At 38.3% G+C, this 13,845-nt stretch overlaps 1 pseudogene across 1 annotated transcript in view; it reads right to left on the bottom strand.

The window, feature by feature from the left end:
• The window catches only part of LOC141409579 (RNA-binding motif protein, Y chromosome, family 1 member A1-like), a 304,090-nt pseudogene that overhangs the window by 482 nt on the left and 289,763 nt on the right, over nucleotides 1-13,845 (bottom strand). The window contains exons 7-9 of the transcript XR_012430515.1: nucleotides 13,660-13,674; nucleotides 296-381; nucleotides 132-199 (exon numbers count right to left, since the gene is read on the bottom strand). The product of XR_012430515.1 is annotated as an RNA-binding motif protein, Y chromosome, family 1 member A1-like (transcript). The remainder of the gene's footprint in view (nucleotides 1-131; nucleotides 200-295; nucleotides 382-13,659; nucleotides 13,675-13,845) is intronic.

The following is a 13,845-nucleotide window of genomic DNA, read 5'->3' as shown; positions in this document are numbered from 1 at the left end:
TTTATACTGTTAAGAATACTCAATATTTAAACATGTTATATTTTTCCTTTACAATTTTCCTTAGAATTTCATTAAAATAATAGTCTGTTCTATTAAATTTTTTAATTTACAAATCCATTCTGGACCCTTACAATATCCCTGAAATGCTTCTCTGTAAGAAATTCCACTTGGATCTTCAGAATAATCTCTACCACCGGGCCTTACTGTAGCCATCACAATAACCAAATTGAAAAAAGAAATTCTTAATGTCAGAAGAAATCTATTTGACAAATCTAGGAAATGTTATAGTACTGACATCCTCCAGAGAAATGTTCATCCCGACTAGAATGACCATAATCACAGTATGCATGGTCTCTAGATGGTGCAGCGTAATCCAATTTTCTCAGGAAAGTGGACGATTTCTGTGTGCATAAGTTTAAGGAACAAATTTTAAAGTTTCAACTTCTAGCATCCAAAACATAAATAACTTACAGCTTAAAAAAATTTAAAGAACCAAACATCTAAATAGATATTTCTCCAAATAAAATAGGCAAATGCCCAAAAAGCACATGGAACAGATACTCATAATCTGTGATTCAGCAAATGCATTTCAAATCCAAAGTGAGATACCAGACTTCACACACACACTAGAATGACAATAAATTTTAAGAAGCAGGAAATAGCAAGTGTTTGACAGGATGCAGATAAACTGGAACCCTGATACAATGCTAGTTGCAATGGAAAATGATGCAGTTACTATGGAGAAATATGGTGGTTCCTCAATAAAACAAACATAATTATCATAGGACCAAGAATTCCACTGTATATACACCCAGAATTGAATAAGTGTACTCAAACAAATACAGGTGCATAGAAACACTGTGGTGGAAACAACCCAAATAAAATAATGGGTTAACAGCTTGTGGAAAGAGTGAAGGGCTATGATGTAAATAAAACTTCTGGACATCATGCAAAAGGAAAGGAGACAGATACAAAAAGTCATGTAGGTTACAGGAGAACCTCTTATAGTTTGAAAGAGCAACAATGTTGTAATCTCCCCTTTCATAGAATTGCTTATTGCAGTAAAAGTAAATCTTGGCCATCATTAGAAAATATTCTCTAGTACATTTTAATTTGTCAACACTTAAGATAAAGCCAAGCATTTAGAGATAAATGAGATAAAGGATAACTTTTATGTAAAAATTTAGTATGGGGTTGTTCAAAGGTAAAAGTATTTGTGTGTGTGAGATGAACTGAATAAGAAGAGAAAATTTTCCTTCTTCAACTGAGAAAGTACAATGTATGTAAACCTAAAGTCTGTCAAGTTTGGTGGTTTTACATGTTTTCCCTGTGTCATTGGTAGTCATCAGTAATTCATATGAAAAGGAAAATAATCACTAAGTAGTTATTAACCATTACAAATGAACTTTTACTAAAGAATTGATGTCTGCCTTCAGCTACATTACAACTAGCCTTGCAGGAGCCATGGGATTATCCAAAGCCATAAGAATATTCACAGTGTCACGACTGTCTAGTAATTTAGGGAACAAAGGAATAATTGTAGAAGTTGTTTGGGAAGAGAATATAGTGTTTCAGACTTGGTGATCTTTACATTATGTTCCATCATTTTAATATTAAAGGTTCCATGTCACATGAAAAAGAGAATTATGGAGGTCCTCCATGCAGAGAGCTAACCTCTTCCTGGATAAATGACCATATGTCACCAAGAGATGATGGTTATGCAACTAAGGAGAGGTAAAGGGAAAAAACAAAACAAAACAAAACAAAAAATAGTTGATTTATTTTGTTGTTGTGAAGAAATTCACATAACAAAATTAAATATTATAATGTAAACAGTTAAGTAGCATTAAGTGTATTCTGTTTTGGACAGTAACTACCTGCACTGAATTCGAAAACATTTTCATGACTCCAAACTAAAACTCCAGCTACAAGTTAAGCTTTCATTTTCTCCTTCCCTCAGCTGCTAGCAAACACCAATCTGTGTTCTGCCTCTGACCTTACCTGTTGTGGACATTTAATGTTAATGGGCTCAAATTTTCTCTCGTTGTTCAGTTCATCTCACACACAAATACTGTTACCTTCAAACAACCACATACTAAATTTTCACATAAAAGTTCTCCTTTACCTCTAAATGGTTGGCTTTATCTTAAATGTTGACAAATTAACATGTACTAGACAGTAATTTCTAATGATGGCCAAGATTTGCTTTTATTGCAATAAGCAATTCTATGAAAGGGGAGATTACAACATTGTTACTCTTTCAAAATAGAAGAGGTTCTCCTATAATGTATCCTTAATGTGCTCTTAGTTAGAGGTCAGCCTTTCACCTTTGATATGTTCGCTGGCTAATTTTCCAATGGAAATGTGTTAGCTTGTGTATCCTGAAGTCAATAAATACCTAACTTCACCAATACTCTACATATGAAATGTAAAGTTGAAAATGACAGTTTTCAATTTCCACCATATTAGGATGGAAAACTAAGTAAGAATTTTAATTTGTTCTGCTTAAACTTCTTTGTTAAGAACTTTTATTTATTGTCTTGTTTTCTGCTGTAGAGTCTGCAATCTTAAAATTCTCCTTCTCAAAATATTACTTCTATTCAATCCTACTGCTCACATCATATTCTTTAGTTCTAAATTCTCTCCTCAAGTAATTTCAAAACTTACACTACGATCTCGTGTTAATGTTTAAACATCCAGGTACAATATTAATTATTGATTTATGTCCCCTTATATTTCACAACTCTGCACTTCTGTGATATCCACTTAATTTAAGAATATTGGACTCCTTCATATCTACCTTTCAGGCCTTAAATTTATTTTTAAATAACATTTAAATCCAGGGATGCCTTTTCTGCTAAATGCTCTTGTATTTCTTTTGATTCTTTATATAAGCCTAAGAATGCCTTGCACATAAGCATTTGAATTCTCAGAAGCTGGAAGGCCATGCTTTGTGGCTTACACTGTGAGCCAATGTGGAAGGCTGAGGCAGCTGCGCTGCTTGAGCCTCAGGCTTTAATGTCAGTTTTGACAATATGTGGTGAGATCCTCTCTACAAAAATATAGGAAAAAAAAGTAGCTAAGTGTAGTGGTGCATGCCGGTAGTTGCAGAAACTCTGGAGGCTGAAATAGGAGAATTAATTTAGTCCAGGAATCTGAAGCTGTAGTAAGCCATCATCTCCCCTGTGCACCATGACCTGGTAGGAGCAAGACTCCAACCCAGCAAATAAACTGACAAAGCAATTTTAAGACTAAGACACAAGGGGATCATTATCAGGAGACCTAGGACATGGAAGAATTCATAAGATGAAGAAGGCTACAATCAAATAATACTACTAGGAAAACTTTCAAAAATTAAGGGGAACCTTCTAGCAACACAGGATGAAAAGGAATGTCGGCCTCACTCTAATCACTTCTTTGATCTGCAGTGACAAGCTCAAATATATTTCTACCATAAATCTGAAATGCACCTAGTGAAATAGAAACCACAATAAAAGGTGGAGGGGGACGCAATATGGCTGAACAGCTCCAGCCTCCGGCTGCCAGCATGAGCAACACAGAAGACAGGTGATTTCTGCATTTTCAACTGAGGTACCGGGTTCATCTCACTGGGGCATGCCGGACAGTCGATGCTGGTCTGTGAGTGTAGCCCAGCCAGTGAGAGCTGAAGCAGGGCAAGGCATCACCTCACCTAGGAAGTACAAGGGGGAAGGAAATTCCTTTTCCTAGCCAAGGGAAATTGAGACACACATACCTGGAAAATCTGGTAACTCCCACCTTAATACTGCATTTTACCAAGGGTCTTAGCAAACAGAACACCAGGAGATTATATCCCACACCTGGCTCAGGGGGTCCCATGCCTAGGGAGCCTCCCTCATTGCTAGCACAGCAGTCTGAGATCTAACTGAAAGGCAGCAGCAAGGTTGGGAGAGGAGCACCCACCATTGCTGAGACTTAAGTAGGTAAACAAAGCCCCCAGGAAGCTCGAATTGTGTGGAGCCCACCTCAGCTCAAGGAGGCCTGCCTGCCTCTGTAGACTACACCTCTAGGGACAGGGCATAGCTAAATAAAAAGCAGTAGAACTTCTGAAGATGTAAAAGACCCTGTCTGACAGCTTTGAAGAGAGCACTGGTTCTCCCAGCATGGAGGTTGAGATCTGAGATTGGACAGACTGCCTGGTCAAGTGGGTCCCTGACCCCTGAGTAGCCTAATGGGAGACATCCTCCACTAGGTGCAGACTGACACCTCACACCTTACACAGCTGGGTACACCCCTGAGATGAAGCTTCCAGAGCAAGAATCAGATGGCAACACTCACTGTTCTGCAGTATTCTATTTCTGCAGCCTCCGCTGCTGATACCCAGGGAAACAGCGTATCGAGTGGACCTCAAGCAAGCTCCAACAGATCTGCAGCTAAGGGTCCTGACTGTTAGAAGGAAAACTAACAAACAGAAAGGACACCCACACCAAAACCCCATCAGTATGTCACCATGATCAAAGACCAAAGGCAGATAAAACCACAAAGATGGGGAAAAAGCAGTGCAGAAAAGCTGGAAATTCAAAAAATCAGAGTGCATCTCCCACTCTAAAGGAACACAGCACATCACCAGGAATGGAACAAAGCTGGATGGAAAATTGACAAGTTGAGAGAAGTCTTCAGTTGATCAAACTTCTCAGAGCTAAAGGGGGAACTACATAACCCGCTCAAAGAAACTAGAAACCCTGAAAAGAAATGGATGAATGGATAAATAGAAAAATCAACTCAGAGAAGACCTAAAAAGAACTGATAGAGATGAAAACCAAGACACGAGAAATACATGACAAATGCACAAGCTTTAGTAACTGATTCGATCAACTGGAAGAAAGAGTATCAGTGATTGAAGATCAAATGAATGAAATGAAGTGAGAACAGAAGTGCAGAGAAAAAAGAGTAAAAAGAAATGAACAAAGCCTCCAAGATATATGGGATTATGTGAAAAGACCAAATCTATGTCTGTTTGGTGTGCCTGAAAGTGACGGGGAAAATGAAAAAAACTTGGAAAACACTCTTCAGGATATCATCCAAGAGAACTTCCCCAACCTAGTAAGGCAGGCCAACATTCAAATTTAGGAAATATAGAGAATGCCACGAAGATATTCCTCGAGAAGAGCAACTCCAAGATACATCATTATCAGATTCACCGAAGTTGAAATGAAGGAAAACATGTTAAGGGCAGCCAGAGAGAAATGTCAGGTTATCCACAAAGGGAAGCACATCAGACTAAGAGCAGATTCTCTCAGCAGAAACTCTCCAAGCCAGAAGAGAGTGGGGGCCAATATTCAACGTTCTTAAAGAAAATAAATTTCAACCCAGAATTTCATATCCAGCCAAACTAAGTTTCATAAGTGAAGGAGAAATAAAATCCTTTACAGATAAGCAAATGCTGAGAGATTTTGTCACCACCAGGCCTGCCCTACCAGAGATCCTAAAGGTAGCATTAAACATAGGAACGAACAACAGGTACCATCCATTGCAAAAACATGCCAAAATGTAAAGTTCATTGATTCTAGGAAGAAACTGCATCAACTAGTGAGCAAAATAACCAGCTAATATCATAATGACAAGATGAAGTTCACAAATAACAATATTAACCTTAAAGGTAAATGGACTAAATGGTCCAATTAAAAGACACAGACTGGCAAATTGGATAAAGAGCCAAGAACCATCAGTTTGCTGTATTCAGGAGACCATCTCATATGCAGAGACACATGTAGGCTCAAAAGAAAGGGATGGAGGAAGATCTATCAAGCAAATGGAAAACAAAAAAAAGCAGGAGTTGTAATCCCAGTCTCTGATAAAATAGACTTTAAACCATCAAAGATCAAAAGAGGCAAAGCCGGCCATTACCTAATGATAAAGGGATCAATTCATCAGGAAGAGCTAACTATCCTAAATATATATACACCCAATACAGGAGCACCCAGATTCATAAAGCAAGTCCTTAGAGACTTACAAAGAGACTTAGACTTCCATACAATAATAATGGGAGACTTTAACACCCCACTGTCAACATTACACAGATTAATGAGACAGAAAGTTAACAAGGATATGCAGGAATTGAACTCAACTCTGCACCAAGCGGACCTAATAGACATCGACAGAACTCTCCACCCCAAATCAACAGAATATACATTCTTCTCAGCACCACATCACACTTATTCCAAAATTGAACATATAGTTGGAAGTAAAGCACTCCTCAGCAAATGTAAAGAATAGAAATTGTAACAAACTGTCTGTCAGACCACAGTGAAATTAAAGTAGAACTCAGAGCTAAGAAACGCAATCAAAAGCACTCAACTACATAGAAACGGAACAACCCGCTCCTGAATGACCACTGGGTACATAATGAAACAAAGACAGAAATAAAGATGTTCTTTGAAACCAATGAGAACAAAGATACAACATACCAGAATCTCTGGGACACATTTAAAGCAGTGTGTAGAGAGAAATTTATAGCACTAAATGCCCACAAGAGAAAGCAGGAAAGATCTATAATTGACACTCTAACATCACATTTAAAAGAACTAGAGAAGCAAGAGCAAACACATTCAAAAGCTAGCAGAAGGCAAACATAATTAAGATCAGAGCAGAACTGAAGGAGATAGAGACACAAAAATCCCTCCAAAAAAATAATGAATCCAGGAGTTGTTTTTTTGAAAAGATCGACAAAATTGATAGACTGCTAGCAAGACTAATAAAGAAGAAAAGGGAGAAGAATCAAATAGATGCAATAAAAAATGATAAAGGGGATATCACCATCGACCCCACAGAAATGCAAAATACCATCGAAGAATACTATAAACACCTCTATGCAAATAAACTAGAAAACCTAGAAGAAATGGATAATTTCCTGGACACTTACACTCTCCCAAGACTAAACCAGGAAGAAGTTGAATTCCTGAATAGACCAATAGCAGGCTCCGAAATTGAGGCAATAATTAATAGCCTACCAACTAAAAAAAAGTCCAGGACCAGAGAGATTCACAGCTGAATTCTACCAGAGGTACAAGGAAGAGCTGGTATCATTCCTTCTGAAACTATTCCAATCAATAGAAAAAGAGAGAATCCTCCCTAACTCATTTTATGAGGCCAACATCACCCTGATACCAAAGCCTGGTAGAGACACAACAAAAAAAGAGAATTTTAGATGACTATCCCTGATGAACATCGATGCAAAAACCCTCAATTAAATACTGGCAAACCTAATCCAGCAGCACAACAAATATTGTATCCACCATGATAAAGTAGGCTCCATCCCTGGAATGAAAGGCTGGTTCAACATATGCATCACAATAAATATAATCCAGCATATAAACAAAACCAAAGACCAAAACCACATGATTATCTCAATAGATGCAGAAAAGGCCTTTGACACAATTCAACAGCCCTTCATGCTAAAAATGCTCAATAAATTCGGTATTGATGGAACATATCTTAAAATAATAAGAGTTACTTATTACAAATCCACACCCAGTATCATACTGAATGGGCAAAGAGTAGAAGCATTCCCTCTGAAAACTGGCATAAGACAGGGATGCCCTCTCTCACCACTCCTATTCAACATAGTGTTGGAAGTTATGGCTAGGACAATCAGGCAAGAGAAAGAAATAAAGGGCATTCAGTTGGGAAAAGAAGAAGTCAAATTGTCCCTGTTTGCAGATGACATGATTGTATATTTAGAAATCCCCATTGCCTCAGCCCAAAATCTCCTTGAGCTGATAAGCAACTTTAGCCAAGTCTCAGGATACGAAATCAATGTGCAAAAATCACAAGCATTCTTATACACCACTAACAGACAAACAGACAGCCACATCATGAATGAACTCCCATTCAAAATAGCTTCAAAGAGAATAAAATACCTAGGATTCCAACTTACAAGGGAGGTAAAGAATCTCTTCAAGGAGAACTAAAAAAAACAGCTTAGTAAAATACAAGAGGACAGTGGCCAGGCACAGTGGCTCAAGTCTGTAATCCCAGTACTTTGGGAAGACGAGATGGGTGGATCAAGAGGTCAGGAGATCAAGACCATCCTGGCTAACACAGTGAAACCCTGTCTCTACTAAAAAACACAATAACTAGCCAAGCGAGGTGGTGGGCAGCTTTAGTCACAGCTACTCAGGAGGCTGAGGCAAGGTAATGACATAAACTCGGGAGGTGGAGCTTCCAGTGGGCTGAGATCCAGCCACTGCACTCCAGCCTGGGTGACAGAGCGAGACTCCATCTCAAACAAAACAAAACAAAACAAAACAAAACAAAACAAAAACAAGTAATAGGTTTGCTGTGTGGAATGGTAGTTCTATTGTTAGTACTTTTAGAAATCCACAAACCGATTTCCACAGTGAATGAACATTCTTACCTCCAGTATATAAGAGTTTATTTTACCCTGAAGCCTTGCCCACATACATTCTTCTTATTACTTTGGCTTTTAAATTAATAACAGTCATTCTGACTGGGTATGGGATGGTATCTTGTCATTTTGTTTTGGATTTCTCTGATGATCAGTGACCTTGAGCACTTGTCTTATATTTCTTGTCCATGAGTATATCTTAAGAAGATATTTTAACTCCTCTGGGGACAGGGCATAGCTAAACAAAAAGCAGCAGAAACCTCAGCAGAGGTAAATGTCCCTGTCTGACAGCTTTGAAGAGAGCAGTGGATCTCCCAGCATGGAGGCTGAGTTCTGAGAATGGACAGACTGCTTGCACAGTGGGTCCCAGATCTCTGAGTAGCCTAACAGAGAGACATCCACCACTAGGTGCAGACTGACACCTCACACCTCATGTAGTGGGGTACACCACTGAGACGAAGCTTCCAGAGCAAGAACCAGACAGCAACACTCACTGTTTAGCAATATTCAATCTTCTGCAGCGTCCACTGCTGATACCCAGGCAAACAGAGTCTGAAGTGGACCTCAAGCAAACTTGAACAGACCTACAGCTGAGGGTCCTGACTGTTAGAAGGAAAACTAACAAACAGAAAGGACACCCACACCGAAACCCCATCAGTACGTCACCATCATCAAAGACCAAAGGTAGATGAAACCACAAAGATGGGGAAAAAGCAGGGCACAAAAGCTGGAAATTCAAAAAATCAAAGTGCATCTCCCCCTCCAAAGGAATGCAGCTCATTGTCAGGAATGGAACAAAGCTGAACAGAGAATGACTTTGACGAATTGAGAAAAGAAGGTTTCAGTTGATTAAACTTCTCAGAGCTAGAGGAAGAACTATGTAAGCAGCACAAAGAAACTAAAAACCTTGAAAAAAGAATGGATGAATGGATAACTAGAATAATCAATGCAGAGAAGACCTTAAAAGAACTGATAGAGATAAAAACTGTAACACAAGAACTACATGACAATTGCACAGGCTTGAGTAACTGAGTCGATTAACTGGAAGAAAGAGTATCAGCAATTGAAGAGCAAATGAAGGACATGAAGCCAGAAGAGAAGCGTAGAGAGAAAAGAGTAAAAAGAATTGAACAAAGCTTTCAAGAAATATGGGATTATGGAAAAGACCAAATCTATGTCTGATTGGTATGTCTGAAAGTGACAGGGAAAATGGAACCAAGTTGGTAAACACTCTGCAGGATATCATCCAAGAGAACTTCCCTAACCTAGTAAGGCAGGCCAACATTCAAATTCAGGAAATACAGAAAATGCCACAAAGATATTCTTTGAGAAGAGCAACTCCAAGACTTCCCTAACCTAGAAAGGCAGGATATCATCCAAGAGAACTTCCCTAACCTAGTAAGGCAGGCCAACATTCGAATTCAGGAAATACAGAAAATGCCACAAAGATATTCTTTGAGAAGAGCAACTCCAAGACACATCATTGTCAGATTCACCAAAGTTGAAATGAAGGAAAAAATGTTAAGAGCAGCCAGAGAGAAAGGTCGGGTTACCCACAAAGGGAAGCCCATCAGACTAACAGCAGATCTCTCATCAGAAACCCTCCAAGCCAGAAGAGAGTGGGGGCCAATATTCAACATTCTAAAGGCAAATAATTTTCAACCCAGAATTTCATATCCAGCCAAACTAAGTTTCATAAGTGAAGGAGAAATAAAATCCTTTACAGACAAGCAAATGCTGAGAGATTTTGTCACCACCAGGCCTGCCCTACAAGAGATTCTGAAGGAAGCACTAAACATGGAAAGGAACAACAGGTACCAGCCATTGCAAAAACATGTCAAAATGTAAAGTCCATCGATTCTAGGAAGAAACTGTATCAACTAGTGAGCAAAATAATCAGCTAATATCATAATGATGGGATGAAGTTCATAAGTAACAATATTAACCTTAAATGTAAATGGACTAAATGGTCCAATTAAAAGACACAGACTGGCAAATTGGATAAAGAGTCAAGACCCATCAGTTTGCCCCAGGGGTTGCCATCCTAGTCTCTGATAAAACAGACTTTAAACTATCAAAGATCAAAAGAGACACAGAGGCCATTACATAATGGTAAAGAGATCAATTTAGAAGAGTTAACTAGCCTAAATATATATGCACCCAATACAGGAGCACCCAGATTCATAAAGCATGTCCTTAGAGACTTGCAAAGAGACTTAGACATCCATACAATAATAATGAGAGACTTTAACGCCCCACTGTCAACATTAGACAGATCAATGAGACAGAAAGTTAACAAGGATATCCAGGAATTGAACTCAACTCTGCCCCAAGTGGACCTAATAGACATCGACAGAACTCTCCACCCCAAATCAACAGAATATACATTCTTCTCAGCATCACATCACACTTATTCCAAAATTGAACACGTAGTTGGAAGTAAAGCACTCCACAGCAAATGTAAAAGAGCAGAAATTATAACAAACTGTCTCTCAGACCACAGTGCAATCAAAGTAGAACTCAGGACTAAGAAACTCAATCAAAAGCACTCAACTACATGGAAACTGAACAACCTGTTCCTGAATGACTAATGGGTACATAACGAAATGAGGACAGAAATAAAGATGCTCTTTGAAACCAATGAGAACAAAGATACAACATACCAGAATCTCTGGGACACATTTAAAGCAGTGTGTACAGGGAAATTTATAGCACTAAATGCCCACAAGAGAAAGCAGGAACGATCTAAAATTGACTCCCTTACCTCATAATTAAAAGAACTAGAGAGGCAAGAGCAAACACATTCAAAAGCTAGCAGAAGGCAAGAAATAACTAAGATCAGAGCAGAACTGAAGGAGATAGAGACACAAAAATCCCTCCAAAAAATCAATGAATCCAGGAGTTGGTTTTTTGAAAAGATCAACAAAATTGAAAGACCACTAGCAAGACTAATAAAGTAGAAAAGAGAGAATAATGAAATGGACACAATAAAAAATGATAAAGGGGATATCACTACCGATGCCACAGAAATACAAACTACCATCAGAGAATACTATAAACGCCTCCGCAAATAAACTAGAAAACCTAGAAGAAATGGATAATTTCCTGGACACTTACACTCTCCCAAGACTAAACCAGGAAGAAGTTGAATCCCTGAATAGACCAATAGCAGGCTCCAAAATTGAGGCAATAAATAATAGCTTACCAATCAAAAAAAGTCCAGGACCAGATGGATTCACAGCCGAATTCTACCAGAGGTACAAGGAAGAGTTGGTACCATTTCTTCTGAAACTATTCCAATCAATAGAAAAAGAGAGAATCCTCCCTAACTCATTTTATGAGGCCAACATCACCCTGATACCAAAGCCTGGTAGAGACACAACAAAAAAAGAATTTTAGATGACTATCCCTGATGAACATGGATGCAAAAACCCTCAATTAAATACTGGCAAACCTAATCCAGCAGCACAACAAATATTGTATCCACCATGATAAAGTAGACTCCATCCCTGGAATGAAAGGCTGGTTCAACATATGCATCACAATAAACATAATCCAGCATATAAACAAAACCAAAGACAAAAACCACATGATTATCTCAATAGATGCAGAAAAGGCCTTTGACAAAATTAATTCCAATTAATAGAAAAAGAAGGAATCCTCCCTAACTCATTTTACGAGGCCAATATCATCCTGAAACCAAAGCCTGACATAGATACAACAAAAAAAGATAATTTTAGACCAATATTCCTGATGAACATCAATGCAAAAATCTTCAATAAAATACTGGCAAACTGAATCCCTAGCACATCAAAAAGCTTATCCACCATGATCAAGTGGGTTTCACCTCTGGGATGCAAGACTGGTTCAACATATGCAAATTAACAAATGTAATCCAGCATATACACAGAATCAAAGACAAAAACCACATGATTATCTCAATAGAGACAGAAAAGGCCTTTGAAAAAATTCAACAGCCCTTCATGCTAAAAATGCTCAATAAATTCGGTATTGATGGAACGTATCTCAAAATAATAAGAGTTATTTATGAAAAACTCACAGCCAATGTCATATAGAAGGGGCAAAAACTGGAAGCATTCCTTCTGATAACTGGCACAAGACGGGGGTGCCCTCTCTCACCACTCTTATTCAACATAGTGTTTGAAGTTCTGGCTAGGGCAATCAGGCAAGAGAAAGAAATAAAGGGCATTCAGTAAGGAAAAGAAGAAATCAGATTGTCCCTGTTTGCAGATGACATGATTGTATATTTAGAAAACCCCATTGTCTCAGCCCAAATTCTCCTTAAGATGATAAGCAACTTTAGCCAAGTCTCAGGATACAAAATTAATGTGCAAGAATCACAAGCATTCATATACACCAGTAACAGACAAACAGAGAGCCAAATCATGAATGAACTCCCATTCACAATAGCTTCAAAGAGAATAAAGTACCTAGGAATCCAACTTACAAGGGATGTAAAGGACCCTTCAAGAAGAACTACCAACCACTGCTGAGTGAAATAAAAGAGGACACAAACAAATGGAAGAACATACCATGCCCATGGATAGGAAGAATGAATATTGTGAAAATGGCCATACTGTCCAAGGTAATTTATAGATACGATGCCATACCCATGAAGCTACTAACAACTTTCTTCACAGAATTGGAAAAAAACTGCTTTAAAGTTCATGTGGAACCAAAAAAGACACTGCATTGCCAAGACAATCCTAAGCCAAAAGAACAAAGCTGGAGTCATCACACTACCTGATTTCAAACTATACTACAAGGCTACAGTAATCAAAACAGCATGGTACTGATACCAAAACAGATATAGACAAATGGAACTGAACAGAGCCCTCAGAAATAATACCACACATCTACAGTCATCTGATCTTTGACAATCCTGACAAAAACAAGAAATGGGGGAAAGATTTCCTATTTAATAAATGGTGCTGGGAAAATTGGCTAGCCATTAGTAGAGAGCCAAAACTGGATCCTTTCCTCACACCTTATATAAAATTAATTAAAGATGGATTAGAGACTTAAATGTTAGACCTAAAACCATAAAAACACTAGAAGAAAACCTAGGTAATACCATTGAGGACATAGGCATGGGCAAGGCCTTCATGTCTAAAACACCAAAAGCAATTACAACAAAAGCCAACATTGACAAATGGGATCTAATTAAACAAAACAGTTTCTGCACAGCAAAAGAAACTACCATCAGAGTGAACAGGCAACCTATAGAGTGGGAGAAAATTTTTGCAATCTACTCATCTGACAAAGGGCTAACATCCAGAACCTACAAAGAACTCAAACAAATTTACAAGAAAAAAACAAACAACCCCATCAAAAAGCGGGGAAAGGATACAAACAGACATTTCTCAAAAGAAGACATTCATACAGCCAACAGACACATGAAAAAATGCTCATCATCACTCGCCATCAGAGAAATGCAA

This window comes from Macaca fascicularis, chromosome Y (assembly GCF_037993035.2).
Source record: "Macaca fascicularis isolate 582-1 chromosome Y, T2T-MFA8v1.1".
Classification (NCBI taxonomy): domain Eukaryota; kingdom Metazoa; phylum Chordata; class Mammalia; order Primates; family Cercopithecidae; genus Macaca; species Macaca fascicularis.
Note: the sequence above shows the minus strand (reverse complement) of the source record. Positions and strands in the feature narration are given on the sequence as shown.